At 41.8% G+C, this 18,744-nt stretch overlaps 1 protein-coding gene across 2 annotated transcripts in view; it reads right to left on the minus strand.

Annotated features, from left to right (window-relative positions):
* LOC131437845 (PP2C-like domain-containing protein CG9801) overlaps positions 1-18,744 on the minus strand; it is a 168,941-nt gene that overhangs the window by 135,027 nt on the left and 15,170 nt on the right. Inside the window, exon 2 of one of the 2 annotated variants that reach the window (XM_058607462.1) lies at positions 15,595-16,107. The exons of the other annotated variant lie outside the window; for it this stretch is intronic. The gene's annotated coding sequence lies outside the window, so the exon portion shown is untranslated. The remainder of the gene's footprint in view (positions 1-15,594; positions 16,108-18,744) is intronic. 2 annotated transcript variants of the gene reach the window in all.

The following is an 18,744-nucleotide window of genomic DNA, read 5'->3' on the forward strand; positions in this document are numbered from 1 at the left end:
TGTACATACATATGTGCGACTACCGCAAATAAATTTACCGGAGTTTGACGGCAGTTTCGAGAAATGGTTGCCTTTTCATGACACTTTTCGAGCCCTGATAGATTCTTCTTCAGATTTGAGTGGGATTCAAAAGTTCCACTATTTACGGGCCTCTCTAAAGGGTGATGCGTTAAGGTTGGTAGATTCTTACACAATGAGTGAAGCGAATTACAGGGTAGCTTGGAATGGTTTGGTTGCTCGGTTTTCTAATGGATATCTGCTGAAAAAGCGTCATATGAATGCTATGTTCGAGTTCCCTAAAATGCGGAAAGAGTCTGCCACGGGCATTCATGACGTGATAGATTGTTTCGAACGGAATACAAAAATTTTGGATCAGTTAGGTGAGAAAACATGTGGATGGGGAGCAATGTTAACGCACTTGTTGGTATCGAAGCTTGATGACGCCACGCAAAAATGTTGGGAGGAAAGTGTTTCAACTGAAACTGAGCCATCCTTTGTACTTCTGGTGGATTTTCTGAAAAAGCAAACGCGGGTGTTAGATGCAGTGTGTGTAGACCAGCGTTTGGCTACATCGAGCAGCCCAGCTTCATCAAGTCCTCTTAAGCCTCGTATTTCAAGGGTTTCGGTCAACTCGGCGACCGGAAATAAGCGTCTAAATTGGATATACTGTGGGGATCAACATACGATTAATCAATGCGTATCGTTTGGCAAGCTTGTCGTAGACCAGCGTCTTCAGTTCACAAACTCAAAGCGACTTTGCAGCAATTGTTTGGCCCGGAATCATATGACACGAGATTGTCCTTCCAAATATCGATGCAAAACCTGTTCTAAGAAACATCACTCACTACTTCATCCTGGCTTTCCAGGCTCGGGTGCTTCTACACAATCGATTAGTTCAACTACCACTTCAAAAGGTGAGCAATCTTCAGCTCTGTCTAATTCTGGGGGTGCATAGAGTCATCTGGAAAACACGTTTTTTTGTTAACGATCGTTTTAAAAATAATGGATAACTGGGGTAAGGTGTACTTCGCGAGAGCATTGTTGGACTCGGGTTCGCAAACAAACCTCATGTCGGAGAGGCTTCGTCAACTGCTCGGATTACCAAGACGGAAGAAGGTCGTTAAAATTAGTGGTATTGGTTGCTCAAGGAAGAATTGTAGTCACGAAGTCTCGGCAGTTATTTCATCGCGAATGCGTGACTTCTCGCTATCTATGGATTTTTTGGTTTTAGGGCAGGTCACAGAAGACCAGCCATCTACTTCTTTCACCTTCTCCAATTGGACGCCAGCAAATGATATAGAGCTCGCGGACCCAGAGTTCTTAATTTCTGGTCCAATCGTTCTAGTAATTGGACCTCAGTTTTGTACGATTTTCATCTTTTGGATGGTGGCCGGATGCAAATTCGCAAATTCGATGGAGCATTACCGTTATTCGTCAATACGGTGTTTGGATGGGTCGCTGCCGGAGAATCAGTATGTTCAAAGAAGAAAACGACTTTGAGTTGTCACTTGGCGACGACAGAGCCATTGGATAAGGCAATTGAAAAAACGAACGATGAAACGATCAACGATGAAACGATCAACGATGAAGGGCGTATAACTTGCTACTTACCACATCACCCGGTATTTAAAGAGTCAAGTACAACTACTAAGGTACGGGTTGTGTTTTATGGGTCTGCGAAAACTACCACTAATGAGTCTCTCAATGATGTTTTACTCACTGGCCCGGTTATCCAAGATGACCTATTGGAACTTATGATTCGTTTCCGTAAGCACGCTATTGCACTGGTTGCTGACGTGACAAAAATATATAGGCAAATTTTGATTCACCCGGAGGACACCCCCCTGCAGCGAATTCTTTGGCGCTTCAACCCTGAAGAACCAATTAGGTCTACGAGCTTCAGACCGTGACTTACGGACTATCCCCGTCTTCATTTCTTGCTACACGGGTGATCAAACAGCTAGCCATAGATGAAGGTAGCAAATACGAAGTAGCGGGAAGCATAATATCAAGTGACTTCTATATGATTTTCTCACTGGTGCTGAGTCGATTTCAAAGGCCAAGGGTCTATGCGGTGAAATACAATCGATTATGAATGATGGCGGATTTCAATTACGGAAATGGAGCTCTAACGAACCAGAAGCTCTAACCGACTTACCTGCGGAAGCCCTTGAGAAGCAAACTACGTTCAGGAATCAGAACAAATTGGCTCAAATGGCACGTTCCCTTTGATATTTGGAGATTTGTGCCTTTCCATCAATTTGTTTTTAGCATCATTTTCCCGATATATAAGAGGGAAGGATTGAAAGGAAATGGTAAGGGTTGGACTAGGAGGATGGGAAAAATTGACGACACAAAAACACAAAAAAGCAGAAGTAAATTTTGCACCCTTAAGGGATTCCGAACAATCTGCTGAGGATCACATTTAGTGGAAGCAGAAGTAAATTCTGAACCTCTACGAGGTCCCGAACAGTCTGCTATTAATAAAACCTCCAACCCCCGAGAGGATTTAGAGATCTTACAAAAGCGACACCATTCTGCACTCCCGGAAGAATGCAGAACGATTCGCAGTATGTACGAGCAGAAGTAAATTCGGTACCCCCTAAAGGACGCCAAACAATCTGCTAAACCCTATTTAAGGTGAATACAGAAGGGATTCATTCACTCCAGGAAGAACGATGAACCCTTCTGACTATAGCTCCTTACCACATTGGGTGAGAAACGAGAGAATATCCTTCAATTTTAGCTCCGCATACACAGACTCAACCATGTATGGAGAACCAAAACCCCGGATACGTAGCTGCGTCAATGCGGGACAGTTACATATAAGATGATATGAAGTACCGTAATCGCATTCACACAAATCACACGAATAATATTCAGCTCGTTGAATAGTAGCCATGTGATAATTGAGTTTGCAATGTCCAGTCAGAGCTCTGACCAGAATACTGCAATGATGCTTGGAGAAATGCAGTAGACACTTTGACATTTTCAGATTTAAATCTGGTAGAAATGCTTTTGTCTGAGCGCAAGTTTGCAAGCTGCGCCAGTAGCTGGCATGTTTGGATGTAGCCCAAGAACTAATCTTGTGCTTCATCCAACTAGTTGAAAGTGGTAAAGCTGGTTCAGGACCAACGAAATCATTCGTTGCACCAGCTCTAGCCAACTCATCAGCCCATTCATTTCCATTAATACCAGAATGGCCGGGTACCCATAAGAAGTAAACAGCATTTGAAATGCTGAGGTCTTCAATTTGAGTTCGACATGCGATCACTAGATTCGACCGTGAGTCATTCGAACTGAGTGTTTTTAAGGCTGCCTGACTGTCGGAACAAAAATAAATTCGTTTACCACAGATCCTCTGCTGAAGTGCCGATTGTACTCCACACAGAATTGCGTAGATTTCTGCTTGGAACACAGTACAGTATCTACCAAGTGAATGAGACTGTTCCAGCCTCATTTCACGACAGTAGACACCAGCACCAGCACGACCATTCAACAGAGAACCGTCCGTATAACAAACTATGTGTTCATCAAGTTGTCGTTCCAGACAACCAGACAACCATTCCTCACGAAGAGGATAGCTCACATTGAATGTTTTTTAAGAAAAACTGCATGTGAGAGTTAGGTCACTAGGAGCGAGTAAATACTAATCCCACGTAACCATTTGAGACCACAAGCGAGTGTGGCTAGTAGCATAATCTAATGGTTTACTGTTCCAAAGCCCTGTAACCTTAAGACGGTATGCACAAGATAATGCTTCTTGTTTTAGGAACACACGTAGTGGTTTAATGCACAGTAGCGCCTCTAAAGCAGCAGTAGGAGTTGTCGTGAATGCTCCTGTCATCGCCATTAGGACCATCCTTTGGAGATGATTTAGCTTTGACTGAACTGTCGCGACTTCTCCTTTCTGCCACCATACCAGACATCCATATGCTAAAATTGGTCTAACAATAGTTGTGTAGATCTAATGAATATATCTGGGTTTGAGTCCCCATGATTTCCCAAAAGCTCGTCTGCATTGGCCGAAAGCCATGCAAGCTCTTTTAATCCTGAAGTCAATGTGAGCAGACCAATTTAGTTTTGAGTCAATACCCCGACGTATTTAACTTCATCGACCACAGTGACCTCTGAACCGAAGAACTGCAACGGACGAGCTCCTGTGATTATCCTACGATGAGTGAAAAGCACCATTGATGTTTTGCCCGGATTTACAGATAATCCAACCTGACAACACCATTGTTCAACAGATCGAAGGGCTTGTTGCATTAAATCAAAGAGAGTGTTAATGCTTATACCGGTCATCAATATATGATAGTCGTCGGCAAAACCATAAGTCGGAAATCCAAGGTTATTAAGTTTCCTTAACAAACCATCAGCGACTAGGTTCCATAAAAGTGGGGATAGTACACCACCTTGGGGACACCCACAAACACTCAGTTTTCTAATCTCTGCTTGCCGAAGCGATGAACAAAGAAGTCGATTGCTAAGCATTGCGTGTATCCAATTTGTGATACTTGAAGGTATGCCATGACCACGGGCTGCTTCCAGAATAGAATTGAAAGACACGTTATCAAAAGCACCTTCAATATCTAGGAAAACTCCCAAGCAAGATTGCTTTTGTGAGAAAGCTTTTTCAATGTTGTGCACAACATCATGTAACAGGGTTGTAGTGGACTTTCCACGCTGGTAAGCATGTTGCATTCCATGTAGCGATTGCACGCCCAGACTAACATTCCTGATATAGTGATCGACTATGCGTTCCACTATTTTAAGAAGAAATAAGCTAAGACTGATAGGCCTGAAGCTCTTCGCTTCCTCATAAGTGTCGCGACCGCCTTTGGGAATAAACTTGACAATTATTTCCTGCCAGACTCTTGGAATATATCCTGTCGCAAGACTAAAAGTAAGTATTTTCTTCAAAACATGTTTGAAATGTTTATACCCTTTCTGCAGTAACACTGGGAAAACTCCATCCTTTCCAGGAGACTTGTACGGAGCAAAACTCTCAACTGCCCATTTGACCGATTCAATCGTCACAACGCTTCGAGCAAGGGCCCAAGAATCGTAACTACCTGAAAAAGTCTCGGGAAGAGCTGTCGGTGATGGATCCATACAACCTGGAAAGTGAGTGTTAAAAAGATAGTGAAGTACATCACCTTCATCAGACAAGTGTTCACCATCTGAAGTTCTTAAGAAACTGACATTAAAGTCCTTAGACTTCGAAAGTAACTTATTTAATCTGCTAGCCTCGTTGAGACTAGACATTTGTGCAGAGGCTTTTCCAACCACTTCGCTCAGACGATCGAAGAGCATTTTTGTAAGCCCTTCGAGCCGACACGAATGCCTCCGACCCATCTCTGCGTCGGTGGTTCCAAGCTCTTCTGCATAGTTTCCTTAGTCTAGCAAGTTCAGCATTCCACCAAGGATTTCCTCTAGTAGCTCGCACAATCCGAAGTGCACAAGCCTCTTCATATGCTGCAACTATGAGTGAGTTTGTCTCGTCGACAACATTTTCCAAATCAATTGGGGTTTCAATTGTTGGTTGGTACCCGTAAAATCTGGTCGCCAAGCCCTCTTCATAGAGGTCCCATTTGTAGATTTGGGATTACGATATGTGATAATATCAAATTTAACGTTTGAATGATCAAAGAAGATGTACTTATGATCAGACAACGAAGGTTCGAGCTCATCGGAGACGAGCCAATTCACCAACTCATGCACAATTCTATCAGAGCAGAGAGTTACGTCCAAAACCTCCTCTCTTCCAGATCTCGCAAATGTTGGACCGTTTCCTGCATTGACTAAGTGCAGGTTTGTACTGCTCAAAAATTCCATCATATCAGAGCCTCTCGAATTTATATCTGTGCTGCCCCAAATGATATGGTGAGCATTTATGTCACTGCCGATTACAAGCGGTAAATCACTCTTGCAGCAGTATGATACAACCTTTTTGAAGTCATCGCTTGGCGAAGGTTGGTTATGCGGTAAATATGCCGAACAATAGACATATTTCCTGTCCATGCCATCAATAGTCACACCAACTGTGACAGCACAAATATCCCGAGTTGTGAGCTCCGATATGAGAGAAACATCGAGAGCACTATTTTCAAGTATGCATGCTCGAGGCATTTCACGTGGATTAGTCATACCGGTCTTGTTGAAGGCAACAAAGACTAGGTGTAACAATTTTCCAACGTAGAAGTTTCCCTTTTGAAAATATGGTTCTTGAACCAAAGCTATAGAAGCTCTACCTTCTTGCAGAAGTCTGGATAGATTCATAGTTGCTGTACGTTTATGCTGAAGATTGATTTGTGCCACTCTAACCATTATCAATTAGAGTAACGAACATTTCATCTCCAGCACTTATCGTACAACAACTAGAAGAAACCAAATATATTGGCTTATAATCGCCTATAGCGAACCATGTAAGGATTTTTTAAATGTTTTAATCATTTAAATCCCACGAGTTGCGAAGAAAGAAGTCGTCCACTGTGCCAGAGCTTCGCTTAACACAGTAAGGGAAATCCCCAAGATATTCAGTTCACGACTGCATTGTTTAACCTCCTGCAGCCATTCAGCCATCGGCACGGAAATACACCTTGACTTAGGAGGTCCTATTTTTGTGGCCTTTTACGACATGGAACAGGAAACCAGTGGATCAATTCTTGGTAAAAAAAAATTCCGCCAGATGCCACACGGCTTACCTGTTTGGTGGACTTATACCACCGGTACAGGTGGACCGTAGCGTTATTCTTAGTTGGGAAACCGCTACCGACACTACACGGCTATCTAGGCTGCTCAGAGAGGGAAGTTGACATTGATGGTCAACTTCCATGGATGGCCAAGCAGCCGGAAATTAAGGTCTACGAGCTTCAGACCGTGACTTACGGACTATCCCCGTCTTCATTTCTTGCTACACGGGTGATCAAACAGCTAGCCATAGATGAAGGTAGCAAATACGAAGTAGCGGGAAGCATAATATCAAGTGACTTCTATATGGATGATTTTCTCACTGGTGCTGAGTCGATTTCAAAGGCCAAGGGTCTATGCGGTGAAATACAATCGATTATGAATGATGGCGGATTTCAATTACGGAAATGGGGCTCTAACGAACCAGAAGCTCTAGCCGACTTACCTGCGGAAGCCCTTGAGAAGCAAACTACGTTACATTTTGATGTTGAGGCAAAGGTTAAAACGCTCGGAGTAGTTCGGGTAACGAAACCAGATCAACTATGTGTGGAGGTACGAGATATGAAACAAGACAATCAATGGACCAAAAGGAAAATATTTTCAGTAATCGCACAGCTATATGATCCTCTCGGAATAGTATCCCCAGTAATATCGTGGGCGAAGATCCAGATGCAGCATCTCTGGTTGGTTAATGTTGATTGGGATGACCCAATCCCGCAGCAAATAAAGTTGAAGTGGAAGGAATTTCATTCTCAAATTCCCCTATTAAAACACTACAAGATCCCCCGATATTTATTTGCACTTAAATCTATCTCAATACAATTTCATGTATTCTGTGACGCTTCAGAGGCTGCCTACGGAACCTGCATGTACGCCCGTTCAACCAACAAAGAAACTTCGGTGCAAATCCAACTTATAGCAGCAAAATCACGAGTTGCGCCAACCAAGCGTCTTAGTTTACCACGATTAGAATTGTGTGCAGCGGTACTGGGTGCTAGGCTCTATGCAAGAGTCTCTGCAGAACTCGCAATGGAGGGAGTCCCTTGCTGGTTCTGGTCTGACTCTACCGTTACCCTTTACTGGATAGCCGCTCCTCCCAACACTTAGCAAACGTTCGTGGGCAATCGAACGTCGGCGATTCAACGACTGACACACGGCCATGCATGGCATCATGTAAAGGGAATAGATAATCCAGCAGATCACATTTCGCGTGGCCTGCTACCAAGCGATTTCATGAACAATATCTTGTGGAAACAGGGTCCAACCTGGTTAGCGGATGAAGAATGCAGATGGCCCGAACATTCGAATCTATCCCTTCCAAGTGAAGATATACTGGAAAGAAGGAAAACAGTGCTATCAATCCAAAACGACTTCCATCCAAATCCATTGTTTGTTCGATATTCTTCGTTTTGGCGCTTAGTACGAATCACCGCTTACCTTCGACGATTTATCAACCGCTGTCGCTCAAAGAACTACCAAAACGAAGAATTTCTCTCAACTTCAGAGCTGCAAGATGTCAAAGTAACATTAGTGAAAATGGTTCAACAAGACATGTTCGCAGATGAGTTTAAACAACTCAAACAACAACTTCCGATTTCTAAAAAATCTCCATTGAAAAATCGGCAGCCTACATTGGATAATAACGGAATTATACGTATCGGCGGACGAATTAATTCATCCCATGAAACCTACCAAACCAAGCACCCAATGATTATCCCCAACAAACATCCACTATCACGCCTTATAGCATCACATTTCCACTCGTTATGTCTACACTCGGAACCTTGCATGACACTCGCTACCATACGTCAAGAATTCTGGCCAATTCGCGGAAAAACTCTTGCCAACTATGTGTGCCGTAATTGCACAAAATGTTTTCGCCACAACCCTCAAGGTCAGCTCCCCAAAGCACGCATTACCCCTAGTCGACCATTCTCCACTACTGGTGTCGACTTCTGTGGGCCAGTATACTTAAGGCCAGTTCATCGACGTGCAGCACCACAAAAGGTATTCATCGCTGTGTTCATTTGTTTTGCCACTAAAGCCATTCACTTGGAATTAGTATGCAATTTATCGACGGACGCATTTATCGCTGCACTGCGAAGATTTATTGCCCGACGTGGATTACCAACCGAGATGCATTCTGATAATGGCACAAATTTCAAAGGTGCAAATACCACACTTACTGAAATGCATCGAAATTTTAAAAACATCCACAACAAGTTTGCAATCATTAACGAATGCTCTAGTAAAGGAATTACCTGGCGATTCATCCCACCAAGAGCTCCCAACTTTGGTGGTATGTGGGAAGCGGCTGTCAAGCCAGTGAAGTCGTCTTTGGGGCTGTCCATAAAAGACGTCACGCCGCAATGGGGAGGGGGGTGTTTCATAAAACGTGACCTTTTGTGACAGGGGGGAGGGGGGGAGGTTTTTGGAATATGACGTCCAATATTTTCAATGAGCGCATTTTTGAAATACCTAATTATATTACTGCTTTGCCCTATTTCCTGAAAAAACTACAAGGATCAGCTCCATGGGGTTGTTCGAGCCGTTGATGTGGAACAAGGCAACCAAAATTTCTGATGATCTACAATCAAAAAGTTCAATCAATCCGAACCAACACCGAACATCATTTGTCTTGATTTCCATTTGTTTTATGACCGAGGAAATTACACCATTATCCCAAATATATGCAATTATATCTTTATACATACTTGCGATTTCGATAATTAAGCTTCTCTTCGCCAAGCTTGTGTTCAAGTTTTTTATGCAAGCAGTTTTTTAGCGTTAAGTTTCTCTACCATTCTGCGATTTCGGTTGAAGCGATAAACTATTTCTCATTATCAATCGAGTTCATCTAATATAAATTAGAAATTGATCTTAAGCACTCAAAATTTATCCAGAGGTAGTTGTCAATTTCTCATGGGGAAACGAAATAACATGGAATTCCGAGCTTGCATGACACAAGATCAGAGTATACCAATTAAGGGTTGAGGCCAGTGTGTTTTAGGGCGTTTTAAAGGGCTATTTTCATGCTTCAAATCTGATTTTCTCTGCAACGGTGACGAATATCAAAAAACCCAACAGACAATCTCTTAGAAATTTAGTTTAGATTATTCTCTGAAAATTTCAGAATGATTGTTTGACTTTAGCGGTCGGGAAAGTCTTTTTTCTGAAGGAAGAGTTGCATAGCTGAAAACGGCAACTTTCAACTTGTTCATTGAATATCTCGCCTTCAAAAGCATGGATCAAAAATCTATCTTGACAATGTCTAAATAATTTAGTTTAGATGCGATTAGTGCATAAAAACATATATGTTGTCGCGATAAAAATGAAGTGAATGTTATTTGTGTAATGGTAAGTCCATTTCTATGGCGGAACCGTTTTTTCTGCTCTTGTATCCTGGTAACGAAACATGAGAGAGAAATAAAATCGGCTCATCAAGGCTGCCAAACAAGCGATAGCTTCATTGGATTTTATGTGATGTAGTCAAACTTGTAACCGAAAATATCAAAACTTTCTTGGCCACCCGGCCACATCGAGAGTCATTTTACACATTTACGAGAGAGCATGAAGAGAAATGTAAGACGCACAGCGAGCGACACGGTTTTACGCTTACAACTGGCATCAGCCCTTGAAGCTTCAAATCGTTTTATGGCACGTTTTTGTCTTGCTGTCTAGCGACAACCTACCTCTAGCATGCTAGGAATAGGACTGAAACGTTAGCTTTAATTTCGCTTCTATTTATAGATTCGCGTGCTTCCAACAGCTTCGCTTTTGCATCGATAGACCAATCAGAGCGATGCTCTCTCTTTGATACATCGCTTACTCCTTCAAAACCGTCGACTATGGCAGGGAAATCCGGTATGCTGGAGATTTTTCACAGACAAAATAGGACACTGCTAGCTGTTAATCAACATTTCAATGATTTCAATTCAAAATACATGGCTATGAACATTCAAATCAATATGTAGAAATATTTCCTATCAAATGATTAAATAATATTAAAAATTGATATAAAACAGACTGAGCTGTAAGTGTTTAAAACCTGACCACATTTCTACGTGTAGTTTTTCTTGAGTTTCTGGTTTGCACCCCTAATAAAGATGTGTTCCACATCAAAATCTACACAATAAACGTTTACATTTTATAGGAAAACGTGTATTTTTTATGTAAAAGCTTCTTCTTGTAAATTCGGAAATGAGTGATGCAGGATATCATTTCTGTTGTAATCAGCAAAAGTGCACGGAGGAGCGAGTAAATTAGCGAAATTAATAAATTTTGCCAAATATGAGTAAAAACGAAAAAGATGCCTTCAAACGGTTTAACTTAAGTTATGCGCTGACATTTTTTTCAGTAATTTGATTTTCTAGCATTGATAATAGTATATCATAAGAAATTCTCTTATCTGATTCTGATGCAGTTTATTCAATTGTACTCCATTCGAAAAAGGACGGGAGATCAACGATTTCAGACGTAGATCATGTCAGGTCTTATCTTGATCATATGTGATTTTTCTCCACCAACATCAAATCTTATCGAATCATCTAATGATTGAACTTACATAAATCAAGAATCATTTTAGCTCAAAATCACTACCCATTGTGCGACGGAAGATCAGTACCGATATTGATCGATGTGATTTAAATTTCACTGATCAACTGATCATGAAAACATTCTCCGGCAGTGATCTCGTTTTGATGAGGTTTTGGTCTTTATTTTCTCAGCCCTGTATACTACACTAAGGAAATATTATTCTTTACCTAAAACAATAATATATCTATATCGATTTTTCCCTCATATTTGTATGGTTTGTCATACATATTGAGAATGTATTGAGATGAATTTTATTTATTTTGAATTCGTGACATGTGACATAGGGGGAGTGGGGGGTTTTTGCTTCTGTGACAATTTGTGACAAAGGGGGGAGGGGGAGTAAAAAATCGTCAAAAAAAGTGTGACGTCTTTTATGGACAGCCCCTTTAGTTAAAACAATTGGCTGTCGACAACTGTCATACGAGGACATGGTCACAATATTGTATCAAATTGAAGCAACCATGAATTCTCGTCCACTAACACCCCTATCAGACGATCCGACAGAACTAGATGTTCTAACACCAGGACATTTTTTGACTGGCGGCCCAATATTGCATCTGCCAGTTTCTGTTCACGCCGAAACACCGACTAACCGATTACGACACTACCAACAATTGTAACAGCTGGTTCAACAACATTGGCTACGATGGCGAAAAAAATACCTCACCGAGCTGAATCAACAGTGGCAAAAAGGCAATTTACCTACGGATATTCGTGTTGGCCAAATGGTGTTGTTGAAAGAAGATGGAAAGTCATCGTTGGCCATTAGCAAGGATCGAAGCCATCCAACCCGGTGATGATGGTATTGTTCGTGTTGCAACCGTCAAAACAAGAAGTGAATCAAACATACGACCGATTTGCATATTGTTTCCGTTACCTTTCGATCAGCAATTATCATCGCAGCCGTTAGCACATAAAAATAAAGAAAAATAACATTTGTAGAATGAATATACTTACCTGAAATTTAAATTAGCATAGCGAATATAGGTGGCCGGAGAATGTTGTTCTTTTGCACTAGCACTTATGATTCTAGCATATATACCGAAGTGACAGTAGAGCACGTAACCACGCAGCCAAAAACGCACTTAACGAAAGTGAGAAACTTATAATGAGAGGTGAGAGGAGTAAAATGCATTTAAATTCAACATAAAAATTAGAGAGAAAGCTCAGCAATATGCAAATTACATTTATCACTGTGTGCTACGTCTCTTTAGTATCAAATCAGTCTTAGAAAACCTTCGTAGTGAACGGATCGATTACCACCTAAATTGTTCTTTTATGTAGTACGTAGTTACCTTTAATTAAATATAGTTTGTATCGATCAGTCTTGAAATATAGTAGTTTTAGTATCAAGACCTAATAAAGTGTCATTAGAAGTGTCATATGTGCGGTATAGTTTGTAATACTTATTACCGAATTCTGTCTGTTTCGTATGTATCGTAACTGTGTTTCGTATGTATCGTAACTGCTCAAAGGGAGAAACCGAAGTTCGGAATTGGATGAAAGCTGTACACCCAAAAAGTTGGTATTGGTAAAATTTACGGTGGAACACAATTGGGAAAGTTCACAACAGCACCATTACACCACTAGGTGGATTAGAATAGGTTTTTATTCTACTTCCTACTACTGCGGAACTGTACACAATCATCACAAATAAATGCGTTTTACTTCCAACCAGTCGTGTTCCGCGTGTCTGCTGGTAGTTCCGTCCATCAGGTTATGGGCCCAGCCTCGGGAAGCCGTTGAGCAGTGACCGGATTTAGAAGGCTGTTTTCCGGGAAGTGGAGGTTTTCTGTTTTATGCTTCCTGAAGGATTTTTTTCTTGCAACGCGGCTGTGAATGAACAAGATGGCTGACGGATAGAAAGCATCGTTTGCTAAATTAGCAAATGCAAACTATGCATCATGGAAATTTCGCATGCGATCTTTGCTGGAACGTGAAGATTTGTGGGATATAATTGAGCAACCAAAGCCAGAAGAAACTGATGATGATTTTTCGGATTGGAAGAAAAACGACACAAAGGCCCAATCAACAGTCGCTCTATTTGTTGAGGATAATCAACTGCGTTTTGTGAAAAAGTGTGATACGGCACACCAGATGTGGGAAAATCTGCGAATCTATCATGAAAAGGCCATCATTGGGAACCAAGCAATGCTGTTGCAGAAGCTGTGTTCGAAGCATTTGCCTGAAGGTGGTGACGTCGAGAAGCATCTCGAAGAGATGGAATGCTTGTATGAGCGCCTGGACAACGCGGGCGTGGAACTCAATTAGCTTTTGCGAATAATAATGATGTTGCGTAGTCTTCCATCGTCGTACAATAGTTTTGTGACGTCATTGGAAAATAGACCAAAGGAGGATCTAACAATGGACTTGGTGGTAGCTCGGCTCGTAATAAGCATGGCGATAACAGTAAAAAAGCGTTGAAAGTTTCCGATAAAGGAAAAAGTGACAGAAAATGTTTTTATTGTTCGAAAGCCGGACATTTTAAGAAAAATTGTCGCAAATATCTTGCAGATAAGCGCTGTGAATATGTAAGTGAATCGGAAAAATCCACAGGATCGAACCAGGCTGCTAAGCAGAAAGCAAAGCAAGCACAAGCGGAAAGTGAACGTAATGATCGATCAAAACAAAGGGTTGCAGATGAGATTACCTGTGGTGCTGTGTGCTTCATGGCCGGTAGCGTCATTCCAGGATCGTGGACGATTGATAGTGGGTGTACGTGCCATATGACGAACGACCGCAGTTTTCTCTCGGAATTCAAAAGGGGAGTTACCGTAGATGTGACTCTTGCAGACGGAACAAAAACTAAATCTACCGGAGTTGGAAGCTGTGTGATCATGGGGTTGAATACGAAAGAGGAACGCATTGCAATTACTCTTGAGAACGTTTTATTGGTTGCTTCTCTAGAAGACGGATTGATTTCTGTTCGGAAACTCGCAACCAAGGGCTTAACAGTTGTATTTGAATCAACGGGATGTTTAATCAAAACAATCAACGGTGTCATCGTGGCAATGGGTGAGTTAGTTGGTTGTCATTACAAGTTAAAGTTGGTAGAGCAGTGTTCATCCGTTACGGGAAATCATAATGAAAGTTGTCAACAGACATGGCATCGCCGAATGGGCCATCGCGACATTGGTGTGCTAAATATAATCGCCACACAAGGTTTGGCAAGTGGAATCAAGTTAACGGATTGCGGAGATAGGATCGTGTGTGAGTGCTGTTTGAAAGGTAAATTGGTACGAAAACCTTTTCCATTGATTTCAGAGCGAAAATCAAAACGACCTTTAGATATAATACACACGGATCTCTGTGGGCCAATGGAACAATCGACGCCGAGTGGTAACAAATACTCACACTAATTGATGATTTTAGCCGTTTTTGCGTGGTGTTTTTATTAAAGACGAAAGATGAAGCAGTCGGCAAGATTATTGAATTTGTTCGGTGGGCTCAACATATCTTCGATAGGAAGCCCTGTGTTTTGCGATTTGATGGAAGAGAAGAATATACAGGTGATAGATTCAAAGTTTTTGCAAATCCGAGGCATATCGAATTGAGTAGAATGGTACACAGATATGATGAATGCCACACAGATATGACGATTTTATCTTTGAAAATGTTAAACATGAGGAAGAACCTATTAACTTTCGCGATGCGTTAAGTTTGCCCGTCTGGCAACGCGCAAAGCGAGAAGAGATTGATGCTCCCAAAATAAATAGCACATGGGAGCTATCAGATCTTCCATCAGGTAAGAGAGTCATCGGTGCAAAGTGGGTATTTAAGATTAAACGAGATGAATCGGGTGCTATTATCAAGCACAAAGCTCGTATCGTTGCGCAAGAATACTCACAGTGTTTCGGTGTTGATTTTTCGGAGGTGTATGGGCCCTTCACACGGCAGGCAACATTGCGTACACTATTAGCAGTTGCGGGAAAGAAACAGTTGATATTGAAGCAATAGGATGTGCGGACAGCCTAACCCAACGGTACTGTTGAAGAAGAGCTATATATGCAGAAACCAGGTTTTTAAACTCCAGGAATCAAACAAATGGTATGCAAACTACGAAAAAGTATATACGGTTTGCGCCAATCTGCGAGATGTTCAAATAAAGGGTTGCACTCTGTACTTCTTGAGTTGAAGTTTGAACCAAGCAGCGCAGATCCATATCTGTACATCCGATATGGAAAACCGTTTGTTGTTATTTTAGTGTACGTGGACGATCTATTGATTGGTAGTGCATTATGAATGATGGCGGATTTCAATTACGGAAATGGAGCTCTAACGAACCAGAAGCTCTAGCCGACTTACCTGCGGAAGCCTGTGACGCTTCAGAGGCTGCCTACGGAACCTGCGTGTACGCTCGTTCAACCAACAAAGAAACTTCGGTGCGTGCAAATCCAACTTATAGCAGCAAAATCACGAGTTGCGCCAACCAAGCGTCTTAGTTTACCACGATTAGAATTGTGTGCAGCGGTACTGGGTGCTAGGCTCTATGCAAGAGTCTCTGCAGAACTCGCAATGGAGGGAGTCCCTTGCTGGTTCTGGTCCGACTCTACCGTTACCCTTTACTGGATAGCCGCTCCTCCCAACACTTGGCAAACGTTCGTGGGCAATCGAACGTCGGAGATTCAACGACTGACACACGGCCATGCATGGCATCATGTAAAGGGAATAGATAATCCAGCAGATCACATTTCGCGTGGCCTGCTACCAAGCGATTTCATGAACAATATCTTGTGGAAACAGGGTCCAACCTGGTTAGCGGATGAAGAATGCAGATGGCCCGAACATTCGAATCTATCCCTTCCAAGTGAAGATATACTGGAAAGAAGGAAAACAGTGCTATCAATCCAAAACGACTTCCATCCAAATCCATTGTTTGTTCGATATTCTTCGTTTTGGCGCTTAGTACGAATCACCGCTTACCTTCGACGATTTATCAACCGCTGTCGCTCAAAGGGCTACCAAAACGAAGAATTTCTCTCAACTGCAGAGCTGCAAGATGCCAAAGTAACATTAGTGAAAATGGTTCAACAAGACATGTTCGCAGATGAGTTTAAACAACTCAAACAACAACTTCCGATTTCTGAAAAATCTCCATTGAAAAATCGGCAGCCTACATTGGATAATAACGGAATTATACGTATCGGCGGACGAATTAATTCATCCCATGAAACCAAACCAAGCACCCAATGATTATCCCCAACAAACATCCACTATCACGCCTTATAGCAGCACATTTCCACTCGTTATGTCTACACTCAGGACCTCGCATGACACTCGCAACCATACGTCAAGAATTCTGGCCAATTCGCGGAAATACTCTTGCCAACTATGTGTGCCGTAATTGCACAAAATGTTTTCGCCACAACCCTGTCCGTATAGCCCAACCTCAAGGTCAGCTCCCCAAAGCACGCATTACCCCTAGTAGACCATTCTCCACTACTGGTGTCGACTTCTGTGGGCCAGTATACTTAAGGCCAGTCCATCGACGTGCAGCACTGCAAAAGGAATTCATCGCTGTGTTCATTTGTTTTGCCACTAAAGCCATTCACTTGGAATTACTATGCAATTTATCGACGGACGCATTTATCGCTGCACTGCGAAGATTTATTGCCCGACGTGGATTACCAACCGAGATGCATTCTGATAATGGCACAAATTTCAAAGGTGCAAATACCACACTTACTGAAATGCATCGAAATTTTAAAAACAACCACAACAAGTTTACAATCATTAACGAATGCTCTAGTAAAGCAATTACCTGGCGATTTATCCCACCAAGAGCTCCCAACTTTGGTGGTATGTGGGAAGTGGCTGTCATGAAAGTTAAGTCGTCTTTAGTTAAAACAATTGGCTGTAGACAGCTGTCATACGAGGACACAATATTGTATCAAATTGAAGCAACCATGAATTCTCGTCCACTAACACCTCTATCAGACGATCCGACAGAACTAGATGTTCTAACACCAGGGCATTTTTTGACTGGCGGCCCAATATTGCATCTGCCAGATTCTGTTCACGCCGAAACACCGACTAACCGATTATGACAATACCAACAATTGCAACAGGTGGTTCAACAACATTGGCTACGATGGCGGAAAGAATACCTCACCGAGCTGAATCAACAGTGGCAAAAAGGCAATTTACCTACGGATATTCGTGTTGGCCAAATGGTGTTGTTGAAAGAAGATGGAAAGTCATCGTTGGCCATTAGCAAGGATCGAAGCCATCCAACCCGGTGATGATGGTATTGTTCGTGTTGCGACCGTCAAAACAAGAAGTGAATCAAACATACGACCGATTTGCATATTGTTTCCGTTACCTTTCGATCAGCAATTATCATCGCAGCCGTTAGCACATAAAAAAAACATTTGTCGAATGAATATACTTACCTGAAATTTAAATTAGCATAGCGAATATAGGTGGCCGGTGAATGTTGTTCTTTTGCACTAGCACTTATGATTCTAGCATATATACCGAAGTGACAGTAGAGCACGTAAGCACGCAGCCAAAAACGCACTTAACGAAAGTGAGAAACTTATAATGCGAGGTGAGAGGAGTAAATACATCTAAATTCAATATAAAAATTAGAGAGAAAGCTCAGCAATATGCAAATTACATTTATCACTGTGTGCTACGTCTGTTTAGTATCAAATCAGTCTGAGAAAACCTTCGTAGTGAACGGATCGATTACCACCTAAATTGTTCTTTTCTGTAGTACGTAGTTACCTTTAATTAAATATAGTTTGTATCGATCAGTCTTGAAATATAGTAGTTTTAGTATCAAGGCCTAATAAAGTGTCATTAGAAGTGTCATATGTGCGGTATAGTTTGTAATACTTATTGCCGAATTCCGTCTGTTTCGTATGTATCGTAACTGCTCAAAGGGAGAAACCGAAGTTCGGAATTGGATGAAAGCTGTACACCAAAAAAGTTGGTATTGGTAAAATTTACGGTGGAACACAATTGGGAAAGTTCACAACAGCATCATTACACCACTAGGTGGATTAAAACAGGTTTTTATTCTACTTCCTACTACTGTGGAACTGTACACAATCATCACAAATAAATGCGTTTTACTTCCAACCAGTCGTGTTCCGCGTGTCTGCTGGTAGTTCCGTCCATCAGGTTATGCTTCCTGAAGGAATTTTTTCTTGCAACGCGGCTGTGAATGAACAAGATGGCTGACGGATAGAAAGCATCGTTTGCTAAATTAGCAAATGCAAACTATGCATCATGGAAATTTCGCATGCGATCTTTGCTGGAACGTGAAGATTTGTGGGATATAATTGAGCAACCAAAGCCAGAAGAAACTGATGATGATTTTTCGGATTGGAAGAAAAACGACACAAAGGCCCAATCAACAATCGCTCTATTTGTTGAGGATAATCAACTGCGTTTTGTTAAAAAGTGTGATACGGCACACCAGATGTGGGAAAATCTGCGAATCTATCA

Source organism: Malaya genurostris, chromosome 3 (genome assembly GCF_030247185.1).
Source record: "Malaya genurostris strain Urasoe2022 chromosome 3, Malgen_1.1, whole genome shotgun sequence".
In the NCBI taxonomy this organism is placed as follows: Eukaryota; Metazoa; Arthropoda; class Insecta; order Diptera; family Culicidae; genus Malaya; species Malaya genurostris.